General features: G+C 48.6%; 1 protein-coding gene across 4 annotated transcripts in view; it reads left to right on the plus strand.

Moving 5' to 3' along the window:
- The window catches only part of ZC3H7B (zinc finger CCCH-type containing 7B), a 54,871-nt gene continuing 40,477 nt past the window's right edge, over positions 11,834-26,227 (plus strand). For 2 of the 4 annotated variants that reach the window (XM_018048815.1, XM_018048816.1), the window contains exon 1: positions 11,834-12,264. The gene's annotated coding sequence lies outside the window, so the exon portion shown is untranslated. The remainder of the gene's footprint in view (positions 12,265-26,227) is intronic. The other 2 variants (XM_018048818.1, XM_018048817.1) reach the window with 2 other exon arrangements.

Genomic DNA, 26,227 nt, shown 5'->3' on the forward strand with positions numbered 1-26,227 from the left:
AGGAAGACTACAATTCCCTAAATGCCTTGAGGCCGGGCCGGCTCCGCCCTTCCGGAAATGTTCACGTTCACGTAACTTTATTGACAAAGGCTGGTGCTGACGGAGACTCGAAGCTCAATCTGTTCCGCAAGCTAAGAGGTGTCCATTTCCTAAAGGGAAAACCTCACTTTTTTTTTGTCCCATGAAATTGGAAGGACATTCGAGGACTTTCCCAAAAATAGCCACAGATTCCTTGATAATTAAAAGGACGGGGGGAAATAGTAACTCTGTAGCAAAGAAACTGCCACACCACCCTTAACCACATTAACGTTCACGTTAACGCTACGCTGACACTGACGTCCATCGCATACCTCCCGCAGTGCTGTGCTGAGAAGGACACAGCGTCACCGTCCAGTCCCCGCAACGCATAAAATTACTCTAATCGTGAGGAACCATCGGACCTACCCAACTGAGGAACACGTTACGGAATAATGTGTCTGTACTCTTCCAAAAATGTCTGTGTCGTGAGACAGAAAAGCTAAGGAGCTGTTGCAGATTAAACGTGACTAAAAAGACACGATAATTAAATGCAACACGTGGTCCTGGACTGGATCTTGGGGCCGGGGTACAGAGAATCACAATAAAGGGCAATATTGAGACAGAAAAATTTGTATGTTAGATAATAACGTTGTAAAAAAAAAAAGATAATAGCATTGTTTCCATGTTAAACCTGTTGTTCCTTTTAAATTCTACCTGATTATGTAAGAGACTGCCCTTGTTCTTGGGAAATACATGCTGAAATAATTACAGGCATGATGTTTACAACCTACTCTGCTAAGTCGCTTCAGTCGTGTCCGACTCTGTGCGACCCCATAGACGGCAGCCCACTGGGGTTACCCCCGTCCCTAGGATTCTCCAGGCAAGAACGCTAGAGTGGGTTGCCATTTCCTTCTCCAATGCATGGAAGTGAAAAGTGAAAATGAAGTCGCTCAGTTGTGTCCGACTCTTAGCGATCCCATGAATTGCAGCCTACCAGGCTCCTCCATCCACGGGATTTTCCAGGCAAGAGTATTGGAGTGGGTTGCCATTGCCTTCACCGAACCTACTCTGGAATGGCTTAAAAAATGTATGCATTCATATGTAACGCTAGAGAGTGCAAGTATAGCAAAATGTTAACAAGTGAATCTGGGTGAAGGGTCTGTGGGAGTTCTTTGAACATTTTTGCTACTTTTCTCTAGGTTCGAATTTTTAAGTAACAGAATACAAGTAGCTTTTTTTCCACAAAGAACTTTTTAACCATTATATAAATAAGGTGTTCATTATAAACACTTCAACCAACATAGAACAGGATAGTAACAGAAAAGTAAATGTTACCCAAGAAACTCTAGTTCCCAGAGATCAGCACCGTCAACACAGGCAGACTTCTCTTCCAAAGTTACCTCTCACAACTTGGCCCACACACCCACTTATGCTTTTGCTTTACCTGCAATGACAAGGCAATGACACCCCACTCCAGTACTCTTGCCTGGAAAATCCCGTGGATGGAGGAGCCTGGTAGGCTGCAGTCCACGGGGTCGCTAAGAGTCGGACACGACTGAGCGACTTCACTTCCATTTTTCACTTTCATGCATTGGAGAAGGAAATGGCAACCCACTCCAGTGTTCTCGCCTGGAGAACCCCAGGGACGGGGGAGCCTGGAGGGCTGCCGTCTGTGGGGTCGCACAGGGTCGGACACGACTGAAGCGACTTAGCAGCAGCAGCAGAGCAGAGTTAAATGTAGTATGTGCCAGATTCTTCCTCATACAACTAAATTAATCTTTACCACCACAAAGGAAAAGGGCATCATTGCTACCCTTCCCAGCAGAGATGAGAAAACAGAAGCTCCAGACTCTAGTCCACACTACTACTGAGTTGTGGGTCCTATATTCTCCCTTTCCTCTTCTGCCTGCAAAGTGAAGTGAAGTGAAGTTGCTCAGTCGTGTCTAACTCTTTGCGATCCCATGGACTGTAGTCTACCAGGCCTCTCTGTCCATGGGATTTTCCAGGCAAGAGTACTGGAGTGGGTTGCTATTTCCTTCTCCATGGGATCTTCCTGACCCAGGGGTCGAACCCAGGCCTCCTGCATGGCAGGCAGACGCTTTACCCTCTGAGCCACCAGGGAAGCCAAAGCCCGTATTAAATGCCACCTCCTCAAGGAGGCTTTCCTTGCCCTGGTGACTCCAACCTGAATGAATCTGCTTCCTGTGGGCCCCCCAGCAAGCTTCAGACCCCACAGCAGTGGGTCTGAGAGCTTCTTCACAGAGTTAACATTCTACTTGGCAGCTTCCTCCTTCACCTGAAGAGCCTCTAGGCAGGTACTTTCTCTATCTGGGCAACATTCTCTGGGGTCCTGGCCTGTCATAGGTACCTCAGTTCTGTTCAGTTCAGTTGCTCAGTTGTGTCCGACCCTTTGCTACCCCATGAACCACAGCACGCCAGGCCTCCCTGTCCATCACCAACTCCTGAAGTTTACCCAAACTCATGTCCATTGAGTCGGTGATGCCATCCAACCATCTCATCCTCTGTTGTCCCCTTCTCCTCCTGCCCTCAATCTTTCCCAGCATCAGGGTCTTTTCCAATGAGTCAGTTCTTCGCATCAGGTGGCCAAAGTATTGGAGTTTCAGCTTCAACATCAGTCCTTCCAATGAACACCCAGGACTCATCTCCTTTAGGATGGACTGGTTGGATCTCCTTGCGGTCCAAGGGACTCTCAAGAGTCTTCTCCAACACCACAGTTCAAAAGCATCGATTCTTCAGCGCTCAGCTTTCTTTATAGTCCAACTTTCACATCCATACATGACCACTGGAAAAACCATAGCCTTGACTAGATGGACCTTTGTTGGCAAAGTAATGTCTCTGCTTTTTAATATGCTGTCTAGGTTGGCCATACTTTCCTTCCAAGGAGCAAGGGTCTTTTAATTTCATGGCTGCAATCACCATCTGCAGTGATTTTAGAGCCCCCCAAAATAAAGTCAGCCACTGTTTCCCCATCTATTTGCTGTGAAGTGATGGGACCAGATGCCATGATCTTAGTTTTCTGAATGTTGAGCTTTAAGTCAACTTTTTCACTCTCCTCTTTCACTTTTATCAAGAGGCTCTTCAGTTTTTCTTCACTTTCTACCATAAGGGTGGTGTCATCTGCATATCTGAGGTTATTGATATTTCTCCCAGCAATCTTGATTCCAGCTTGTGCTTCTTCCAGCCCACAGGTTTCCTCATTTGAACTGGATTTCAGTCAGGGTCACAGGATGTTTCCTTAAAATGGATCATCATCTGAAAAGGCTGAGAAGCTTCCAACTAGGCCTGATGTTATTCCTGAGCTGATTCTGGCTAGGACTGACCAAATCAGTCTGAATTTTTCTTAGGGTGACCCTAAGCCTCCCTCTTCTAGTTTTACTTTCTGAGATTTTCTTCTGATGGTGACCTCCCAGAGAAAAGAGGGAAGTGGGTGGCAGAACATCCCTGCCTCCTTGTCTGGGTGACGGATCACAGGGTTTTTACAACTGCAAGTTTCTTAGCAGAAACTCAATGGCCTTCAAAGCCCAGGGTAGTAACAGGGTCCCACGGCGTCTGTTGGAGAACCAATGGGTAGGTGTTCTGCTTGAAGGTGTTCACGTTCAAAGCTAAAAATCACAAATCCAGGCCCTTAGCAACACAGATTCTGTTTGTTACTCCTGAATCTAGATTCTATCTCAAACCCCTTTAAAATGCGGAGACTACAGTTTAAAAGGGAGGAGGGGGTTTGCACACTGAGTCCAAATGTTAGGGAAAGCACGCAGACTGAAATCGCCCACCCTGGCCAAGTACCTGAGTAACCATTCGCATGAGTTGTTTTAAGACAGGAGTTCCCGGTAAGGAACACGGAACTAATAGGCCACCACCAATGGGAAGAGTTAGGGAAAGGTCAAAAGGAGACACCACGTGTTCGACCACCTCCCAGAATCCTTCTCGCTGGCATCCATCTTGGCTGAGCGATGTGATGAGTGTGCCATCAGGAAGGACTCTGAGAATCATTGGCTAAAGACAACCCAGAAACTAATCCCATCACCATAAAACCCAAGACTGCAAGCCACGTGGCAGAACAGCCCTCCTAAGTGACCTTACCCTATTGCTCTCTGCCTGGGCGCCCCTTCCCAATAAAATCTCTTGCTTTGTCAGCGCGTGTGTCTCCTTGGACAATTCATTTCCGAGTGTTAAACAAGAGCCCATCCTCAGGCCCTGGAAGGGGTCCCACTTCCTGCAACAGAGTCCTGAAACGTCGTCAGTTTCCAAGCATCTTCTTTCTCTCTTCCCCTCACTTTCTCCAACTCGCCTGACCCTGAGAAAAGAATGGAATGGACAGATGGAACCATCTTAGGCCATCCCTTGCCTCTTTCCTTTTGTTCTCCTTCTTCTTCTTTTTTTTTTTTTTTTTATATATTTATTTGGCTGCACCGGGTCTTAATTGCAGCATGCAAGATCTTTAGTTGTGGCAATGCAAATGTTTATTTTCCACATGCAAACTCTCAGTTCGTTGACCAAGGCTGAACCTGGGCCCCCTGTATTGGGAGCACTGAGTCTTAGCAAAGGGACAACCAGGGAAGCCCCTGTTCTCTTTTCAGCAAATGGAGAACTAAGCCCAGAGGTCAAATAACCTAAATTACACAGTAATTTAGACAAGAAATAGTGGAAGCCAGATCTCTGGGGTTCTTTTCATTACACATGCAAAACAAGTCACCTTTTGAGTGTGAGGTGGGACTGAGAGGAGAGTGGCTGTTCCAGGCCCCTTTGTCTGCTTTCTTTCTTTTTTCAATGTTTTGAAGAGAAAAGCAGACTGCCTCTGATTAGTTTGGTTTATTTGCACTGAATGTTTTAAATTCCATTCTGGTGCCTGAAAACAAACTTCACTGCCAATTTTGAATGGAATAAATAACAATATTTATTCTGGTTTCCTGAAGAGCTACCAAGGCTGAAGACTTGCCGTTTAGTCAGATCAAACACAAATGCCTGAACTATGTCAGACACGTGAGGAATGCGGAGAGAATGTCCCAAGAACCAGCTGGGTGCTGGCCTTGGGTTCCTCCTGGAGAGAGGCGAGGGGGCCTGGTTTACCCACATTGCTGGAGAGTCTGCCCCCTCCCCCAGTGGGAGGGCACTGCTACATTATTTGTTAAAGATAATTCAAACCAGGTTCCCCCCAGGTTCACGCCCAGACTCCCTTAATGATTTCTTTTTAACCTCAATAAAAAATGATACTCAGAAGAACTCGTTCACTCCACAAATAGTTATCTACTATGTGCAAGGCATGATTCCAGAATCCAGTGTTGAGTAACATGGAAAACTGCCTGGGGAGGAGCTTAAATTTGGGTCTAATGTGTATGAAGGGTTTCCTGGTATCAAATACTTTTAGTAGGTTATATCCCCTTTTAATAGTTCTTTTGTTTCCAAATGGAAATGATTTCATTTTTAAAATGAAAACTGACAGCAATTTAAAAAATTAGTATAAATGTAAAACAGCACAGAGAAGAAAGTCAAAAATTACCTATTTTGTTTTTAACAAAAATATTACATAGACTGATGAGTGGATGGAGGGATGAATATATGATAAAGCAAATATAGAAAAAGTTTAACAGTCGTAGCATAATATGGGCTTCCCTGGTCTCAGGAGTAAAGAATCTGCCTGCAATGCAGGAGATGCGGGTTGTATCCCTGAGTTGGGAAGATTCCTTGGAGGAGAGCATGGAAACCCACTCCAGTATTCTTGCTGGGAAAATCCCACGGACAGAGGGGCCTGGAAGGTTACAGCCTAGGGGGGTGCCGAGTCCGAAACAGCCAAGCAACTGCAGCAACTGCGCACGAATAGCTTAACATAGGGCTATATAGTTCTTCCAGTTTTCTGTATGCTTGACCATTTTCAAGCACCCTGGGGACAAATGTGAGCATGTTTCATCACCTGAATTCCATCCACTGTGTTATAACCTATCTCAGCTTCTAGGTTCACGGGTCCATCTTCACTTCTGATAACTGGAATTCTACGGACTGTTTCCCAGAAGAATGTGTTATTTATTTAATCACACAGTAGTTTGCATACAGGAACTCAATCTTCATAGTAACCCTATGGGGAATATACTCATTATCCTCAGCCTAAGCCTAAAATTGTACACTTTATCTTCAAGGTCTTTCCCTAAACCCCAAGTTAAGATCCCTTTCTGGAGGGCTGGGACCGGGGACTGTGCTAGAGTTGTGGGGAAAGGGGTTTATTTACAGTCCCAGGAGTGAGGCCTGGCAAGGAAGGTTTTTGAGTGAGTAAACGAACAGTGTATACATGGTTGCAATTAAGGCTGCCCTGTAGGAACTTCTCTGGTGATCTAGTGGTTAAGAATCTGCCTTCCATTGCAGGGGATGTGGAGTCCTCCCTGATTGGAGGACTAAGATCCCACATGCCACAGGGCAACTAAACCCATGTGCCACAACTAGAGAAGCCAGCGGTGGTGGTGGTTTAGTCGCTAAGTCATGTCTGACTCTTGTGACCCCATGGACAGAGGAGCCTGGCAGGCTACAGTTCATGGGATTCTCCAGGCAAGAATATTGGAGTGGGTCGCCATTTCCTTTTCCAGAGGATCTTCCTGACCCAGGTATCGAACCCGGGTCTCCTGCATTGTAGGCGGATTCTTTACCAACTGAGCTACAAGGGAAGCCCTCAGAGAAGCCAGTGGGTGACTGCAAAGATCCAGCACAGTGTGGAAAAACAGAAAAAGACTGCCATGCACTCAGGCTCTTCCCAGGTGATAAGAAGGCATCCCTGAGGTCCAGCCCATGGCATGCCTAAGCTTGGAGCAGAAGGTGCTCAATGGAGAAGGGACAACTGAGTGATGTACCTGTCACTTCCTCAAAGGTCAAGTGTCCACTTCCTGTTCTCCAGCTTCCCACTCCCATGACAGGCCCTTGGAGGTAATCAGGGATATGCATTCAGATTTAAGATAGTCACATCACGATATTCACATTCACATCTTACAGGTAGACGGGCCTGGCGTTGAATTCTGTCTCTACCTCTTTCTTAGCTGTGTGACCTTAGTGAAGTGAAAGTGAAAGTCGTTCAGTCGTGTCCAACTCTTTGTGACCCCATGGACTATACACTCCAGGGAATTCTCCAGGCCAGGATACTGGAGTGGGTAGCCTTTCCCTTCTGCAGGGGATCTTCCCAACCGGGGGATCAAACTCACGTCTCCCACATTGCAGGCAGATTCTTTACTAGCTGAACCTCAAGGGAAGCCTGTGTGACCTTAACCAAGACAATTAACTGCTTTGTGTCCGTTTCTTTACTGTGAAACAGGCAAAAACTGCTTGATACCAAATTCTAGAGATGGCGGCAGCTGAGAGGAGGTCTGATGTCCAGTTGAATTGCACCTTGAATGATGAATAGTCCTCTTTTAAGGATATGTGTTTTTCCACTGGCAGCCTGGGATGCTGGAATCACCACGTCATTTACCAGCTGGTTCATTTGAGGCGAGATACAGTAGTCCAGCTGACCTCAACAGCTCCAGTCATAAATGGACTGGAGTAACAGTGGAACCTAATCTGGTAAATCTGTCAAGAGTGTTTCACCATACATTGTACAGGAGACATGGGAACTAATGTGGATTCACCCCTGTGGGCTAGGCACTGTTCTATATGTTTTACATGTATTATTTAAATATAGTGCTTGAAACAAACTTTATGTTGATTGGGTTTTCTTATCTTTATATTACCACTGAGGAGCCTGATGCTTCAAGATTGCCTGGGGTCACATAACTAGCAAACAGTGGAGCCGGGACTCCAATTGACCTTTGTCTACCTAAGGTTGCCTCGGTCACGGCTCCACTCTACCGCTCAGCCTCCCTGAATTGCCAGGCTCGGCCTATGGGTGCCTTTTACCCATGATCTTGGGTTTCTTATAGGTGACCCAGCAGTGCTTGTCAGAAATATTAAATCAAAATCTCTGAGAGCTCCCTGGTAGCCTAGTGTTTAGGATTCTGGGCTTTCACTAACTGTGGCCCGGGTTGGGGAACTGAGATCCTGTGAGCCATCTAGCATGACTCCCATCCTCCAAAAAAAGAATCTCTGAGATAGCGGTGAGGTGGGGGTAATTAGAGGTCTCCGTTTTATTTCATTTAATTTTTTATTTTTGGCCATGAAGCTTGTGGGAATAAACTCGAGCCTCCTGAAGTGAAAGTGTGGAGTCCCAACCACTGGATGGCCAGGGAATTCCCTAGAAGTCTTCATTATAAACAAGCCACAACCCTCCTCTACCCCACCACAGTGAGCCTGCATGCACATGGCTTTTCCTTCCTGGACGTCCCCCTCATGCCAGAGACTGCCTTTCTATTGTTGTTGTTAATCTCAGAGGAGTGAGGGGAGCAATGGCACCCACAGAAGGAAGAGCTCGAGAGATTCTGATGGTGCAGGTGTACTTCCCCCACCCCTTTCCAAGGCTTCCTGAAGGCAGGCAGTGAAAAGCACAGGAGGCCATCTAGGCATACAGACTCTGCAGTCAGACTTGCCGCCTTGGACAAGTCACTTAATCCTTAAGGGCCTAGATCTGATAGACAGGGGCCTGATGAACTATGGACGGAGGTTCGTGGCGTTGTACAGGGGACAGGGATCAAGACCATCCCCAAGAAAAAGAAATGCAAAAAAGCAAAATGGCTGTCTGAGGAGGCCTTACAAATAGCTGTGAAAAGAAGAGAAGCGAAAAGCCAAGGAGAAAAGGAAAGATACACCCATTTGAATGCAGAGTTCCAAAGAATAGCAAGGAAAGATAAGAAAACTTTCCTCAGCGATCAATGCAAGGAAATAGAGGAAAACAATAGAATGGGAAAGACTAGAGATCTCTTCAAGAAAATTAGAGATACCAAGGGAACAATTTCATGCAAAGATGGGCTCAATAAAGGACAGAAATGGTAGGGACCTAACAGAAGCAGAAGATATTAAGAAGAAGTGGCAAGAATACACAGAAGAACTGTACAAAAAAAATCTTCACGACCCCAATAATCATCATGGTGTGATCACTTACCTAGAGCCAGACATCCTGGAATGTGAAGTCAAGTGGGCCTTAGGAAGCATCACTACGAACAAAGCTGGTGGAGGTGATGGAATTCCAGTGGAGCTATTTCAAACCTTGAAAGATGATGCTGAGAAAGTGCTGCACTCAATATGCCAGCAAATTTGGAAAACTCAGCAGTGGCCATGGGACCGGAAAAGGTCAGTTTTCATTCCAACCCCAAAGAAAGGCAATGCCCAAGAATGCTCAAACTATTGGACAATGGCACTCATCTCACATGCTAGTAAAGTAATGCTCAAAATTCTCCAAGCCAGGCTTCAGCAGTACATGAACCATTAACTTCCTGATGTTCAAGCTGGTTTTAGAAAAGGCAGAGGAACCAGAGGTCAAATTGACAATGCCCACTGGATCATTGAAAAACCAAGAGAGTTCCAGAAAAACATCTATTTCTTCTTTATTGACTATGCCAAAGCCTTTGACTGTGTGGATTACAATAAACTGTGGAAAATTCAGAAAGAGATGCAAATACCAGACCACCTGACCTGCCTCTCGAGAAACCTATATGCAGGTCAAGAAGCAACAGTTAGAACTGGACATGGAACAACAGACTGGTTCCAAATATGAAAAGGAGTACATCAAGGCTGTATATTGTCACCCTGCTTATTTAACTTCTATGCAGAGTACATCATGAGAAACGCTGGGCTGGATGAAGCACAAGCTGGAATCAAGATTGCAGGGAGAAATATCAATGACCTCAGATATGCAGATGACACCACCCTTATGGCAGAAAGTGAAGAAAAACTAAAGAGCTTCTTGATGAAAGTAAAAGAGGAGAGTGACAAAGTTGGCTTAAAGCTCAACATTCAGAAAACGAAGGTCATGGCATCTGATCCCATCACTTCATGGCAAATAGATGGGGAAACAGTGGAAACAGTGGCTGACTTTATTTTGGGGGCTCCAAAATCACTGCAGATGGTGATTGCAGCCATGAAATTAAAAGACGCTTGCTCCTTGGAAGGAAAGTTATGGCCAACCTAGACAGCATATTCAAAAGCAGAGACATTACTTTGCCAACAAAGGTCCGTCAAGGCTATGGTTTTTCCAGTAGTCATGTATGGATGTGAGAGTTGGACTATAAAGAAAGCTGAGTGCCGAAGAATTGATGCTTTTGAACTGTGGTGTTGGAGAAGACTCTTGAGAGTCCCTTGGACTGCAAGGAGATCCAACCAGTCCATCCTAAAGGAGATGAGTCCTGGGTGTTCATTGGAAGGACTGATGTTGAAGCTGAAACTCCAATACTTTGGCCACCTGATGCGAAGAGCTGACTCATTGGAAAAGACCCTGATGCTGGGAAAGATTGAGGGCAGGAGGAGAAGGGGACAACAGAGGATGAGATGGTTGGATGGCATCACCAACTCAAAGGACATGAGTTTGGGTAAACTTCAGGAGTTGGTGATGGACAGGGAGGCCTGGCGTGCTGCGGTTCATGGGGTCTCAAAGAGTCAGACACGACTGAGCGACTGAACTGACTCAGTTTTCTATTTGTGAAATGAGCATGATAAACCCAATCTTCCAGGATTATGGTGAAAATTAGGTAAACTGTTTAAGTTTCTTGTGCCTCCCAACATTTGCCACATGTTTCAAATTCATCTCAGCGATGTACCTCCAGTTCGTAAGACTGTATGGCACAAATGTGGAAACGATAACATTTACAAAGATAAAATCTTTACAAATCTCACAGTTGATCCTCACTAAATAATTTTCTTTTTTTGACCACACTGCATAGCGTGTGAGACCTTAGTTTCCTGCGTGCCTGGATCTCAGTGGCCTCTGACTCTCTGAGACCCCATCGACTGCAGCCCACCAGGCTCGTCTGTGCATGGGATTTTCCACAGGAATACTGGAGTGGGTTGCCATTTCCTTCTCTAGGGGATCTTCCCGACTAAGAGACAGTACCCCCCCCCCTCCGTCTCCTGTGTCTCCTGCACTGCAGGTGGATTTTTTACCACTGATCTGTTGGGACAAGTGCTCCATCGTGTCCAACTCTTTGTGACCCAGAAGACTGTAGCCCGCTAGGCTCCTCTGCCTGTGGGATTTTCCAGGCAAGAATTGGAGTGGGGTGCCATTTCCTCCTCCAGGACATCTTCCTGCCCCCGGGATTGAATGCGCATCTCCTGCACTGCAGGTGGGTTCTTTACCTCTGAGTCCCAGAGGAAGCCCCTCGGTTCCTTAATCGAGGGTCAAACCTGCACTCCCTGCATTGGAAGTGCAGAGTCTTAACCACTTGGTCGCCAAAGAAGCCCCCCTCAACAAAGAAATTCATGTGCATATACATACATGTGTGCAAAACGAAGAGGGACGAGAACTCTAGGAATCAATGGTAGGGTGGGATGGATGACACGGTGTTTGGATCTGAAGCTCTGGATTCAAATCCAGCCTGGACCTGGCCAGCTCTGAGGCAGTGCCAGGGCCTCTGACAAGCTGGTTTCTCCTTCGCGCGATCTCCCGTTAACTTTCGCATCTTCTTTGTTCAGTGGTCAAGTCGTGTCCCACTCTCTGCCACCCCATTCACTGGGTCTTCTAAGCGGCCTCACATCCTTTAGGGAAAGATCCTAGACAAACAACAACCTTGGGTCCCCACTCTTGAAAAGGGCACAAGGCTCCTAGGGTTTGGGGGGCGCCTACACTGAAAGCAGCTGGAAACTCAGGGGCGGGGGTGGGGGGTTGCTCTTTACACGCATGAGGAAGGGCGGAGGCGCTCGGGGAGACCAGCACCCTCCCAGAAATGCAGAATAGCCAAGAGAAAAGCCCTAAGAGGACTTGCAAAGAAGATAAAGATGAATTCCAGGCATGAGCAGCCGGCGAGGAAGGGGGGCTTCCCCGCCCCCTGCGCCCCCAGGTGCGCGGCCCGCGCCGCCCACCCCCGGCGCCCGGCGAGCGAAGCCGCGCTCTAGGACCCGAGGAGGAGGGACTGCAGGGAGACCGAGCCTCCAGCGGGTGCTGCCGCGAGCGGCCGGCCGGGGGGGCTGGAAATGAAAGTAAAGCGCTCCGGAGCCACATGGACGGAGCTGCCGGGGAGGCGGCGCCGGGAGCAGGATGCGGCTGCCCGTAATTAAATAGCATTTACTCTTATTATTACTAATAATAATAACGTAATCATACCTCTAGTCATAGCATACCATTTATCGGGCTCGGCGCAGGCCCGCGGGGAGCGCAGCCCGGCCGAGGTGAGTGCAGCGCGCGGCCCGAGCCCCGCGGGGCAGAGGCCGGGGGCCCGACCGCGGACGGGCGGCCGGCGCGGGAAGGGCTCGGGGAACCCGGGGGCCGCGCCGGGCCGGGCGGAGGCTCCGGGACCCCTGGCCTGGCCGGAGCTGCGCTGGGGACGCCCGGAGAGTGCGTGTTGCAAAAATAAAGACACAGCCTCCTCCCCCTCCGCAATCCCCCTTTCCTTCTTTTTGGGGCTCCCCCGCCCGGCCCCCGCGCCCAGCCCCAAAGTTTCAAAGTTATTGTGCGGCTGGGGGCACCTGCCGCTGGGTGATTTGGCCGCCTCTGCAAGCCCCCGGGAGGTGTCTCGGAATTTCTTGCGTGGGGGGCTCTCTCTTGGGCGTCCGGAGCTTTGGGGTGCGCGGAGGCTTTGCGGGTCCCCGCGATGGGGTTCGAGGGGATTGGCGATTGGCGGGGGCGTCGCTGGCAGCGCGCCCCTTCCTTTTGTGTGCGCCTTGGCCCCGCAGCGCCGGGAGTTGGAGGGACCGCAGCGCGGGCGGAGGACAGCGGCCGCCAACGGGCCGCCCCTGCGGGCTGCGGCGGCCACGCGAGCCCGGGGATCCGGGGCCTGCGGCCCGGCCCGGGGGAGAGGGCGGCAGGAAAGGGGGGCGCGGTCTGGGTAGGGGGGCATTTCCGGTCGCGGGATCGGTCCCAGGACTCCTAGGCCTGCGAGGATTCCGTCTTCTGACCAGGTGCGCGCAGGGGCTTCGGGGGACAGCTCTAGCGCCTGCGGGGCGCCCCCGAATATGGGTCCCCGAGGGCCACCCACCACGGCGGCCTCGGACCCCTCTACTACCCTCCGCGGGCCTCAGGGCCCTTCCCGGCCTGCCCCTTTCTTTCCCTGATTTCCTCTTAAAATCTGACCGGCTAGGACGTTTATAGGTGCCTGATTTGGGGGTCTTTCACAGAGACAAAGCAGTATTCCCAGGAGAAAAAAAAATCAGGATTCACTCTGATGGACTCTGATGGGTGTAATGCCTACATGCCATCAGTGGGGAAAAGTAGGGGCTGGAGAAGGGGGCTGAGCCCAGAGTGGGGGACTGGGGGCCCCCAGCAGCTTTGTCAGGGATTTCATTTCCCTGGGGCTGCTTACTGGGACTTTGGTCCTAGATACAAGACTTTGAACCCCAACTTCTTAGCATTTTCCCTCAGAGCTTGCAATTCATCAAGTTCCATGAAAATAGCAGAATGCAGATCCTTGAATCCTCACACAAATGGGATAATTATAGTATGTTTAGCAACTGTTGGACACAAAATTCCAGCAGAATCTTTCACTCTGTTACCAAGTCTTCCTCTTCCCCTCTCCGCAAATACAACCATACCCACCTTGGTTGTCTTTCCCCATTTTTACTTCCCTTGGAAATTGGACTGCAAGCTAGAAATGATGCTCAGCAGATCACAATTAGAGCAGGTTTGAGGTGTGGGCTTCCTTAAGCTGGGAAGGAGAAACCTGTTCCAGAAGGGTTGAGATCTGAGGATGGGGAGAGAACTTTTGTGATCCTTGAGCTGGGATGACGGCTTCCCCAGTGTCTCAGCAGTAAAGAATCTGCCTGCAATGCAGGAGTCTTGGGTTCAATCCCTGGATCAGAAAGATCTCCTGGAGAAGCCCATGGACAGAGGAGCCTGGCGGGCTGCAATCCACAGGGTCACGAAGGGTCAGACACGACTGAACATGCACGCATGTTTGTACTGGGATGAAGTTCCATGGATACTGTGAATGACTGCTGGCTTTTTGTTTAGGATGAACAATTAAGAATGTGGGTTTTGGTGGATTATTTGGGGCTAAGAAGCTCTGTGGGATGATCTGGGCTCTTGAATCTTAAGTATGTATAGGTCAGTTGAGGCATCAGTAGGTTTGGATTTGAGAATCCAAACATAATAATCCTTTAAATAGCACTTTTTAGTTTATAACAAAAGGGCTTCCACATATGTTCTCTCATCTGTCCTCCATAGCAACCATGTCAGCTCGACATTTTTCAATCTTAATTTTCCAGATGAGAGATCTGAAGCTTAGAGAGTTGAAGGTCTTCCTGGAAAGTCACACAACAGAGTTAGGATTCCTGCCTCATTTTCTGCCTCCAAATCTTCACCCTCTCCCAGACCCCTGCCTACCTTAGCAAATTAGTCTTCAAGAGCCTCTTATGATGTATAGTGTGATGCTGTGGAGTAGGCTTGGGTTGAGTTTGCCACTTAAAGGCTGGCTGGAAAGAGAAAAGTTAACTCTAGTGAACCAATGAGCAAACAAGATGATCAATACTGGGGTCCAGGCGGTGAGAGCAGAGAGAAGAGAGAGCTCTCAGGGTAACCTGGAAAAGTTAGGGAAGGTTTCCTCCAGCAGGTGGATCTGGAGCTTGAAAGAATGAGGAGGTGTGGCTGGGGTGGAGAAAAAGTAGGGCTCCGCACCACTGCTTCTGCGCCGGGACGTTGATGTACATTTTCTCTGATTCTTCCAGTGGCTCCGTGAGGGGTAGGCATTATTATCTCCATTTCACAGATGAAGAAACTGAGGAACACAGGATTTATGTGGCTGGTCACCCAAGGCCACCTGGCTGGATTTGAAGCCAGTCCTGTGTGACAGTTGAGTGGGCTACATGGTGTCAGAATGGGACCACCTCCATCCCAAATACAGAGAGCAACAACAGGGACCCAAACAGTCTGAACTGGCAAATACTCTAGGGGTGGGGTCCCAGGCTAAAGGTCTACAGGCTCCCCAGGGCCAGAGAGTTTCACTGAACCAGCCTTGTGTCCCATGGTCTTATGGGGCTGGCCCAGTGCAAGTCCTCTCAGGCGGCTTCTGGAAGCCTGATTTTAGAAGGCAGACTGGTAATGGAAAGAGACTCGGTCCCGAGCATGGAGATCCGAGCTCAGTTCCCGGTGCCTGCCAGCGCCTGATTTGATACTGCCGAGGAGCTTGTAGCTTGGAAAGGAGAAGGATACGGATGATTAACCCGAGTCTCCCAAGGACAGAAACTGGTTCTGATTCACCCTCTGTGTCCCAGGCCCCCGTGGAAGTGCCAGGAAGACACGATCAACTATTGTCTTGTCAAATTGAATAATGTCCCAGTGTAGAGGAAGAAGATTTATTTTGCCCTGGGGGTTGGAAGGTCTTCCAAGAAGAAGTGCCATTTAAAACATCAGACAGGAAAAAAAAAGAATAACGTGTTGGAAAGATGGGTTGAGAAAGGGCATTCTAAGGAGAGGCGCGGAGCTGGACAAAGGCAGGGCTGTGTAAAGTCAGAACGGGCAGGTTGTCTGGAACACCCCACAGTGCAGGTGGCAGGTGTGAATTCAGGTTCAAGTCAGGCTCTGCCACGTGGTCCCTTGGGTTCTCCGGCCCCAAGTTTCCTTTTCTGAAAAGGAACTCTGAGAGTTGATGATGTTTTATGGTAACCTCTGGGAGAAGCCCGGTGCCTGGGGATTGGGACAGGAGACTCATATGAGAGGAACTTTGTTGTTCAGTGGCCCAGTTGTGTCTGACTCTTTGGGACCCCATGGACTGCAGCATGCCAGGCTTCCCCATCCTTCACTATCTCCTGGAGTTTGCTCAAACTCATGTCCATTGAGTCAGTGAAGCCATCCAACCATCTCGTCCTCTGTCACCCCCTTCTCCCCCTGCCCTCTGTCTTTCCCAGCATCAGGGTCTTCTCCAGTGAATTGAGTCTTCGCATTAGGTGGCCAAAGTATTGGAGCTTCAGCATCAGTCCTTCCAATGAATATTCAGAATTGATTTCCTTTGGGATGGACTGGTTTGATCTCCTTGCTGTCCAAGGGACTCTCAAGAGTCTTCTCTAGCACCATAGTTCGAAAGCATCAGTTCTTCAGTGCTCAGCTTTCTTTATGAGAGGAACTAGGGGAGTTTAAAAATTTTTAGTAACTTCACAAACACCAATCCAGCGATTAGCTAGTGGCTAGCTGTTGTGAGTGCTTTCTCCTGGATGAGCTTATTGAATCCTTATGATAGCTGTATATAGGTGGGTGCTATAATTATCCCCATTTTACAGATGGAGAAATTGTGGCACAGGAAGGTTAAATGTCATCCTGTAAGTGGCAGAGCTGGAGGGCAAACCAGGGCAGTCTGGCTCTTGAGTTGGCCCACTGGGGACCACATGAGGCTAGGCAGGAGGAAGGCAAGAGACTCGTGGGGCCGGTGGTGGTACAGTTGAGACAGCAGAGGGTGGAGGTGTCCTCTGAGGGAGTCTGACTGCAGCTTCAGCTGGGGTTGATGAAGTGACGGCTATGTGTCAGCTCCCTGGAGCCTCCACGGAAGCCAGCTCCTTTCATCACATTTAATGGTCCATAGAAAACGGGCTCGTTTTCCTTTTCTCTGTCAGCACCAGCTATGGGGCTCCTTCCCACCTTATTTATTTCTCCTAGTAAGTCTGTTTCTTTGCAAGCGCCCTGATGGCTTCTGCAGGTGTGTTAACGCCATTTCACCGTCAGGCCTTGGAGGCCCAGAGGGAAGGGGAGGCAGCCTTTCTGCATCCAGGAGCTGTCTAGAGGCGACTTCAGTTCAGCAGCAGTTCCTGAGCTCCAGATCGGAGCCTGAGATTCAAGCTTGATGGGCACAGCAGCTACAGCGCCAGCAACCACAGCTGGATGTGGCTGTGTGCCCATCCTGTGCTTGCACTTTCTGTGTGCCTTCTGTTACCAAATCTGCTAGCAGCCCCATTTTGCAGATGAGAAGATTAAGGTTCCCAGATCATACGAATGAAGTAGAGCAGGAGGGTCAGGGGCAGCCCAAGCCCGAGTCTGAGGTCTTAGCTGCCCTGTCAGAGAGATGCTGTCAAGCTGTTTCAGTTTCCAGGGAGCTCTTTGCTTTTTCTTTTTAAAATATTTATTTATCGATATGGCTGCATGGGGTTTTAGTCACAAGATCCTCATTGTGTCATGTGGAATCTTTCCTTGCAGCACGCAGACTCTCTAGTTGTGGCACACAGGCACCTGAGCGTGCCGTCTTGGTTGTCCCGCAGCACATGGGATCTTAGTTTCCTGACCAGGGATCGAACCTGTGTCCCTTGCATTGCACGGTGGATTCTCAACCACTGGACCACCAGTAAAGTCTCTTGAGCTCTTTTCTTACCTGCCTGGAAACCTTAGTTATCTAACATTTGTGTCTAGTCTCTCATTCACCCTCATGATAATCCTTCACGATAAGAGAAATCTCTGTTAGTCAAAAGAAACCAAGGGGTGACCCACCCACCCTCAAATTCTTCCTGCTCTGTCCGCAGCGTGACTCAGAGAGGGGACCAACCGAGTGTCAGATTCCCTGAGACCAAGAGCTGGGGTCAGCCAGAGAGTGTCTATCAAGCACTTCCCTGAGGGCTGCAGGCAAAGGCTGAGACTGTGACTCTTTTCAGAGGCTCCTCTAAGCTCTGGAACATTCCGTGTCAAACCCTGTCCCTCTGCAGGCAGAGGGGTCCAAAGTCCTGGCTTTCCTTCCCCACTCCAGCACACACTAGCTGCATGAGGAGGGCACTAGCATCTCCTCAGTCTTGGCCTCAGTCTTCTGGTCTGTGAAATGGCCTTGCTGATTCAGTCCCATCTGCCTCAGGTTTGCTTTGAAACTTAAATGAAGGAACTTTGAAAGTTATAAAGACCACCCAGTACGATGGCCATGAATACTGAATAACCTCCAGAATGTTCCTGAATCTTCTCCACTGCCCGCCTTGATCTGGGCCTTGACCCCCACAGCAGGCAGCCTCCTAACTAACCTTCTACCTTCGCCTCTTAGGACCCACCCCCAAGGCAGCAGCTAAGGGGTCTTCTCAAGATTTAAAGGAGACCCTGTCAGGACTCCCCTGGTGGCCCAGTAGTTAAGACTTGCCCTCCCACTGCAGGGGCCACGGGTTTGATCCCTGGTCAGGGAACTAAGATCCTGCCACACAGCCAATATATAAAATAATAATAATAATAGATATTTAAAAAATAGATGCGATTGTCAGTCCTCTGCTGAAAACCTTCCAGTGGTTCCCCAGCACACGTGGAGCACAGAGCTGGCTCTCGCACAGAGTGAGCTGCGTGTAGCCCTCTGACCAGGCCCAGCCTGTCCCCGGCCCCTTTTGCTTCCTGCTTGGCCTGCTCTCATTCCAGTCCTGCAGCCTCAACTGGCCTTCTGTCTCTTCCTTGAACATTCTAAGCTTGTTCCCACCTCGGGGCCATTCACCGAGCGGCACCCGGTGCCAGGTGCGCCCTTACCCACCTCCCGGGTCCCCGTGACTGGCTCCTTGTCTCTTAAACGCCACCTCCCAGGACAGGCCTTCCCTAAGCTCCCAGCCACCCCCACCCCCATCATTCCCTGCCACGATCCCTGTTTTAGTTTCTGTGTAACTCTTATCTGTATCTCTGCTTGTCTTGTGCATTTAACACTGACCTTTTTATTTGTTTTTCCATGCCTGAACCACAAGCTCCCCAAGGCCAGGGACTTCATTAATCTCATTCCCTCGGCTCCGGCAGAGCCCAACTGCACACAAAGGTGTTCTGTGGTTATTTGTTGAGTAAATGAACAATAGTAGCAGAGTGGTCCAGAACAGCCCTTGCCCAAAAAGAGTGGCCTAGACAGAAAGTAGGGCTTCCCTGGGGGCTCAGTGGTAAATAACCCGCCTGCCAATGCAGGAGACGCGAGTTCGATCTGTGGGTTGGGAAGATCCCCTGGAGGAGGAAATGGCAACCCACTCCAGTATTCTTGCCTGGAGAATCCCACGGACAGAGAAGCCTGGCGGGCTCAGTCCATAGGCTCTAGGAGTCGGACACGACTGAACACACAGGTGTCGTCATTAGTCTTGCAAGGTGGATATCATTAGCTCCATCCTGTAAAGGACAAAACAGAGGCTCAGACTGATTCCGTGAAAGCTAGCATGGGTCAGGGCTATGATGGGAACCCAGCTCGGGGCCCTTTGCACTGCTCTGGCCTCTCTTCAGCCCATGATGCAGGCAGAGCAGCTCATGAAACTCTTGGTGCTCAGGTGTTAGGACCACAGGATTTCTTCTCCTATGAACAGGAGCAGTGACTTCAAATTGCTCAAAAAAATAAAAAAAAGAATAGTAAGCAGTCAGTCGGAGCTCTGGGACCCTGGGTGAGTTCTGTTTTTTTTTTAAATGTGTACATGCCCATAACTCCCAAGTGTAAGCTTCTGTTACTTTTCTATTTTTTTTTTTTTTAAAGAGTTATTGTTCAAATGTCTCACTTTAGCAGCATAGCAGGTGGGTCTTGATGGAGAAGCAGAAGTAGAGCGTGGGTCCCCTGGAGAGAAATGTAGGTGTGAACCCCTCTGTGCAATTGGGCCCTTAGGTTGCTAGGAAGGAGAAAGACAAGGTGAAGAAGGTATTGAGTCAAAGCCCTTTGGAGCCAGGGTGCTGCGGGAGGGCGGGGATTAGGCCTTGCTGCTGATGCTTGCTTTTACTTTGGCTTATGGTGGGGTGCCGGGGGAGGCCTGGGGCAAGTTTCTTGAACCTTGGTTTCTGTTCAAGGTGGCCAATTAAAAGAAACAAATTACAGGTTGCTGAGGCCTGTGGGTATCCATTGCATGTCCATTCCTGAACATACCTGCAGCCTGCTTCCCTGGGAGCAGTGTGGCCTTGGATAAGCCACGGAGCCCTCCGAGCCTCATTTTTTGTTTTTTGGCCACTCCATGCTGCATGTGGGATCTTAGTTCCCCGGCCAAGGATCGAACCTGCACCCCCTGCATTGGAATACAGTCTTAACCACTGGACCACCAGGGAAGTCCCCAAGTCTCTCTATTTTTTTAATAAAAAGACTTCACTTTTGTAGGCCTCACTTTTGGGTGGAAAGTGGGGATAAGAGCACCTATTTTTGAGATTACTGTAGGGATAAGTAACCTGATCCTGAGAGCAGGGCTTCTCAAGCCCCCCTGTACCACAGACAGCCTGGGGACACCCATGAATGCCTTCTCAGAATACTCTTTCTAGATTCATGCAGTGAAAACACACGGGATTACCAAGGAGATCAATGCTCTTGAACTACAGTTTGGCTGTTTTTTAAATCAATGCACTAACAAATAAGAACCAGCAGTGAGTCTATGTAACTACCATAATTTCGAAGTTGGGGTGAGCGTGAACCAAGATTTCGTTGTGTCTGCAGCAGCTGATATGTGACAGGGAGAAAGCTGTGATTTCTGTGCCTGGCGCTCTTGGGGTGTTTTGCCTGTGTTCCTAACTTGGGGGGGGAATGGTCAGTATGAGGTAGAAGTTTGTGAAAAAAGTTGTGTTTTCCCAGACCCCTGGAAACCGGTTACAGACCCCTGAGTTCTCTCCTTGGGACCCGTGTTCAAAACTCCTGCCGTAGAAGTGGCCGGACACCCAGCAGGGGACCCCCAGAAGTGACTTCCCTGGAGCAGAGGGTAGTCCAGTGGACAGATGGGGACGGATGAGGATGAGGATGAGGGGAAGGGGTAGATGCAGACCCGGAGAGCTGACGAGTGAGGTCAGAGACCATGGAATTAAAGCCTTCCTGGGCTCTCGGGGTAGCTGTCGAGGGCCTGGTGAGTCAGGAGAAGTGCCAGGCGTGGAGAGGACATAAGCTCAGATAGTGTTCGTGCGGTGTGTAACCTGTCCGCACGCTGCAGTGGGGCAGGTGAGTGCCGGGGGTGCGGGGGGTGGGGAGGTGGAGTGCAGGTCCAGCCTAAAGGCAGCCTGCGGGGGTGGGGGAGCACTTCTGAGTTGGGACGTGACACTCTCTGAGCCCTAGAACCCAAGTGCCAGAGTTCAAAGCCCAGTTTCGTCACTTAGTAACTAACCCCGGCAGGTCACTTCATCTCTTTGTGCCTTGGTTTCCTCATCTGTAAAATGAGGGTGATAGTGGTACTTTCCCAAGGAGTGTTATAAGGATTAAGCATTATACTTAATGTTATATATAGTATCTTATAGTATGTTATATATAGTATCTTACTCTACTGGTATATAGTATCTTTTTAAAATTAACTTATTTTAATTGGATAGTATCTTAGTATAGCATTATAGTTAAAGCTCACCAGGGCTTCCCTGGTGGCTGAGTGGTAAAGAATCCCCCTGCCAATACAGGAGACGTAGGTTCGATCCCTGGGTCGGGAAGATTCCATGGAGAAGGAAATGGCAACCCACTCCACTATTCTTGCCTGGGAAATCCCATGGACAGAGGAGCCTGGCTGGCTACAGCCTATGGGGTTTCCGAAGAGTCAGACAAGACTTAAACGGAACAAGCAACTCAGAATAATATCCGGTAAGAGAAAGTGCTCAATAAATGATGACTGAACTCTGCATCTTCACTTTTATTCCAGGTTTCATGAGTCTGTACTTACTCAGAGTGTATTTTTTTTCTGTGCTGCTGAGAGATAAAGCAGATACAGCTTCTTCCTTCAAGGAGCACCTAGTTTAGGGAGAGAATGGGGATATGAACACATACTTTCAGTTAACTAGGATCACTGCCATGCTTGTGAGCTTGAGGGGCTGAGCTTGGGTGGACTTTGGGGCAGACAGCCTTCCTGGTAGAAAAGCCACCTCAGCTGAGCTTTAAGAAACAGGCATTAATCAGGGTTGTTCTAGAAAGAGCGGGCAGCTTGAACAGGAAGCTGCGTGGTCCAAAGTTGCTGGAATGTCACATTCCAGACGGGGCCACGGGCACTGTGTGCCCTGGATGAACAGCCTGGCCTTTGTCCTCCTGGTAGTGGGTGTCATGGAAGGTTTTGTTTGTTTTTAACTTTTTATTCACAGGAAGTTGCGAAAATGGTAACAAAGGGTTCCCTTTACTCTGCTTCCCTTGATGGTGATATCCAGCCAATATCAGAACCAGAAAAATGACATTGGTACATTACTGGACCACAGAGCTTATTCACTTTTCACCTTTTTAAAAAAATTGATTTCTTATTTGTTTGGCTGCGCTGGGTCTTAGTTGTACCGTGCTCAGTGCTCAGGAACTTCACTGTGATAGGCAAACTCTTAGCTGTGTCGTGTGGGATCTAGTTCCCTGACCAGGGGTTGAACCTGGGTCCCTGCATTGAGAGAGTCGAATCCTAGCCGCTGGGTCACCAGGGAGGTCCTCACATTTCTTTAGACCTACATTCATGTGGGTGTGCGCATGCATCTGGGAGGGTTCTGAGCAAGGGAGTGATGCTGACATGTGAATTGGACAGAGATCCCTGACCAGCAATTGGCAGCAGATTGCAGGGAGCCCGATGGTCAGAGGTGATGGAGGGCCTGCTTGTGGAGGTGATGGGAGAAGTGTGGACAGGTGTTTCAGAGGTAAAGCTGGAACTGGAGATTGACTGAGAGAAGGAAGATGGTTGGATCTATGACTAGAGTTGGAGAATGACGGAGGAGGAGCAGGATTAGGGGAGAAGCTGCTGAGTTAAGTCTGGAATGTATTGAGTCAGAAGAACACTCAGCTCAACTGGAATGGGCACCAAGGAGGACTTTCTGAACACGGAGGCATCCATGCTGGGTCTTAAAGGATGAGTAGGAGTTGGCTGGGGGTGCAGGTGGGGAAGGGGAGGGCATTCCAGGTAGAGGGTTCGGGATTAGGAAAGGCACAGAGGTCATAAGCAGCCTGGGTATTGGGCATCTGGGTAGCATTTCCTCCAAGGTAAAAGACACAAATCTGAAATATTGGGGAGGGGGTGAGCCTGGTGGGAGGAATAGATTTGTGAGTCATCGACATGACTCATGAGATCATGAAATGCAAGAGCTCATCTAGGGGGAGCAGGTGGAGTGAGGAGACCAAGAGCACTGTCCCTGAAGCCGAAGACCTGGGTGGACGAGGACAAGGACCCACAGATGCAGCCAGCAGTCCCAGCAAAGGCCAATAAAACACTGGCCCCTCCTGGGCTCAGCAGGTAGGAGGTCCCTGGGACGGGGAGGACCCTCGGCAGGCACCCTCAGTGGAGTGAGCATGGGCTTGTCATGAGTTGGGGAGTGGAGTGGGAGATGTGGAGGTGGAGACAGCATAGACAACTCTTTCACAGAATGTGATCGAGAGAGGGAGTCAAGGTTGTGCTTGCCAGAAGGGGACTCGGGATCTGAGGAGGGAATTATTTTGAGGGGTGGGGAAGACTTGAATGTGATAACAGATGGAGGTTCCTGGGGCTAGGCCTCTTTGCTTAATGGGCAACACTAAATGCGTGGGCCCCCATGTGCGTGGGCTCGGAGGCCAGGCTGCTAGGGTTTGAATCCCAGCTCTGCCTAGTTCCAGCTGTGTGACCTTGGGTAAGTCACTTAACTTCTCTGTGCCCTCTGCTCCTCCACAAATTGGGAATGATAGTAGTCCCGATGTCATAGGATTATGCAAGTCTTAAGAAAGGTATTATGTGGGTTGGGAGGTGGGTAAGTAAGTAAGTGTTAGTCGCTCAGTCGTGCCTGACTCTTTGCGACTCCATGGACTGCAGCCCACCAGGCTCCGCTGTCCATGAGATTTTCCAGGCAAGGATACTGGAGTGGGTTGCCATTTCCTTCTCCAGGGGATCTTCCCAACCCAGGGATCGAACCCAGGTCTCCTGCACTGCAGGCAGATTCTTTACCAACTGAGTTACAAGGGAGGATGGGAGGGAGGCTCAAAATGGACGGGACATATGTATACCTATGACTGATTCATGCTGATGGACGGCAGAAACCAACACAATTGCCCTCTAATTAAAAATAAATATTAAAAAAAAAGAAAGGTATTATGTGTATAGGGATCATGACAGTTCCTGGAACATCATAGTCACTGAGGAAATATTATTACCTGATTGTGAATTTATCTTGGTATCAGTTTTTTCATTCATTTATTCAACACTCATTCATTCTTATCTATGTCATGCTTGGGTTGAATGAATTGATACTCATTCATCCATTTCTTTTTCATCCAAACCACCATTTCCTGAACACTTGCTCTATGTCATACATGGGCCAGACGTTGAGATTTTGGAGGACCTGGCATAGTCCCTGCCTGGTCTGATGAAGATCTGAGTCTCTAGATTCTGTCATCTTCAAACCCTTCTCCAAAGTGGGAAAAACATCGTGTTTCCTTCCTGGTTCCCAGGTCAATGGTTTGGTCTTTTTCTTAGGAAGGACAGTCCATGGACACTTGGCAGTCCCAGAGCACTGGGTTTAAAATCAGGCTACTGGTTCCCATTTGGCCCCTGTCCTACTGTTGGCCTCAAGTCAGTCATCTCATTTTGTATTTTAGATTGCAAGGCAAATACTTTCTCCCTGCAAAATGTCCAAACCCTGCTGAGGCATTTAAAGCAGAAGGGAACGTGGTCTGTGTGCTCTTGCCTCTTGGCAGATCCTAGTTCCCAGAAAGAACCAGTGAAACTGGAGAATATTCTCTCAAACGCCTTCTTTATATAAACACACATTACACACAGATGTAATCATACAAACCCAAATGTTCTGAAATCTGTTTCTTTTTTTCCTTTCTCAACCATGTACAGAGGCATCTCCATGACAGTACCTATAGATTAAATAGCTGCTTGTATTCCATAATGTAGTAGTTTGATGAAGCCAGTTCTTTACTGATGGACATTTAGGTTGCTTCTAGTTTTTTACGCTTTAAAAAAGTATGTCCCTGTACAAATATAATTTGCGGGCTTTTATAAGGATTTTGGTAGGTTAAATTCTTGGAAGAGAAATTTCTGGGTGGAAAGGAAAGGACATTTTATCATTTGAAAGGGGTTTGGCTGCAAGTAACAATTCTTTGCTCAAAATGGAGTTTATTATTATCTCAAATGACAAATGAGTTGGAGCAGTTCCAGGGTCAGTTAATTTATTGTCAGACATGTCATCAAACACCTTCAGTCTGTCTTTCTGCTCGGTCATCTTTGTAACTACACTCTGGTACACAGTACCAGAAAAGGGGATTATCACTGCAGTCCCATTTTATTATTTTTAAGTTTTTATTTTTATTGAAGGTTAATTGTTTTACAGAATTTTGTTGTTTTCTGTCAAACCTCAACATGAATCAGCCATAGATACACATATATCCCCTCCTTTTTGAACCCCCCTCCCATTTCCCTCCCCATTCGACCCCTCTAGGTTCAGTCCCATTTTAAGTGTGAAGGAAATCTTGCCCAGAAGCCCCCTGGCTGATTTCCCCTCCTTCCTGTTGGCTGGGATGATGTCACATGCCCTTGCCCAAGCCAATCACTGGTAAGGAAAAGAACCATTATGATTGGTTTAGCCCAGTGCAGGTTCACCTGTCCTGCTGTGTGCAGACAGAGGAAGTGATGCTGGCTGCTGGGTAGGCAGCTTGCTCATTTTGGTAGGTGTTGCTTCACAGAGACCTCACCAGTTCACAGGCTGAGTGCGTTGACAGTGTTGGAGAGTGCTCTTTCCTTCACCTCATTGACCAGGCTCTCTTCTTTCATTAGCCTCATAGGTGACAAGAGTTGTCTTGTTGTTTTAATGTGTTTTTTTCTTTAAATTATATTTATTTCTTTTGGCTGTGCTGAGTCTTCACTGCAGTGCATGGGCTTTCTCTAGTTGCCAAGAACAGGCTTCTCATTGCAGTGACTTATCTTGTTGTGGAGCGCAGGGCTCTAGGGCTCAATAGTTACGGTGCATGGGCTTAGCTGCCCTGGGGCATGTGGGATTTTCTCAGACCAGGGATAGAACCCGTGTCCTTTGCATTGGCAGGTGGATTCTTAACCACTGAAGCACTGGGGAAGTCCTCTGAGTATCTTTTCTTAATGAGTTATGTTCCTGTGAATTTCCTGTTTATATTATTTGCTCATCTTATTTTTTTAATTATCTTTTAATAATCGTATTTATTTATTTATTTTTGATTGTGCTGGGTCTCTGTTGCTGTGAGGGCTTTTTTCTAGTCGTGACTCTGTAGCTGCAGTGTGCAGGCTTCTCATTGTGGTGGCTTCTCTTGTTGCTGAGCACCAGCGTTAGGGTGCACGGGTTTCAGTAGTTGTGGTTCCCTGACTCTAGAGCGCAGGCTCAATAGTTGTGGCA

Source organism: Capra hircus, chromosome 5, assembly GCF_001704415.2.
Source record: "Capra hircus breed San Clemente chromosome 5, ASM170441v1, whole genome shotgun sequence".
In the NCBI taxonomy this organism is placed as follows: domain Eukaryota; kingdom Metazoa; phylum Chordata; class Mammalia; order Artiodactyla; family Bovidae; genus Capra; species Capra hircus.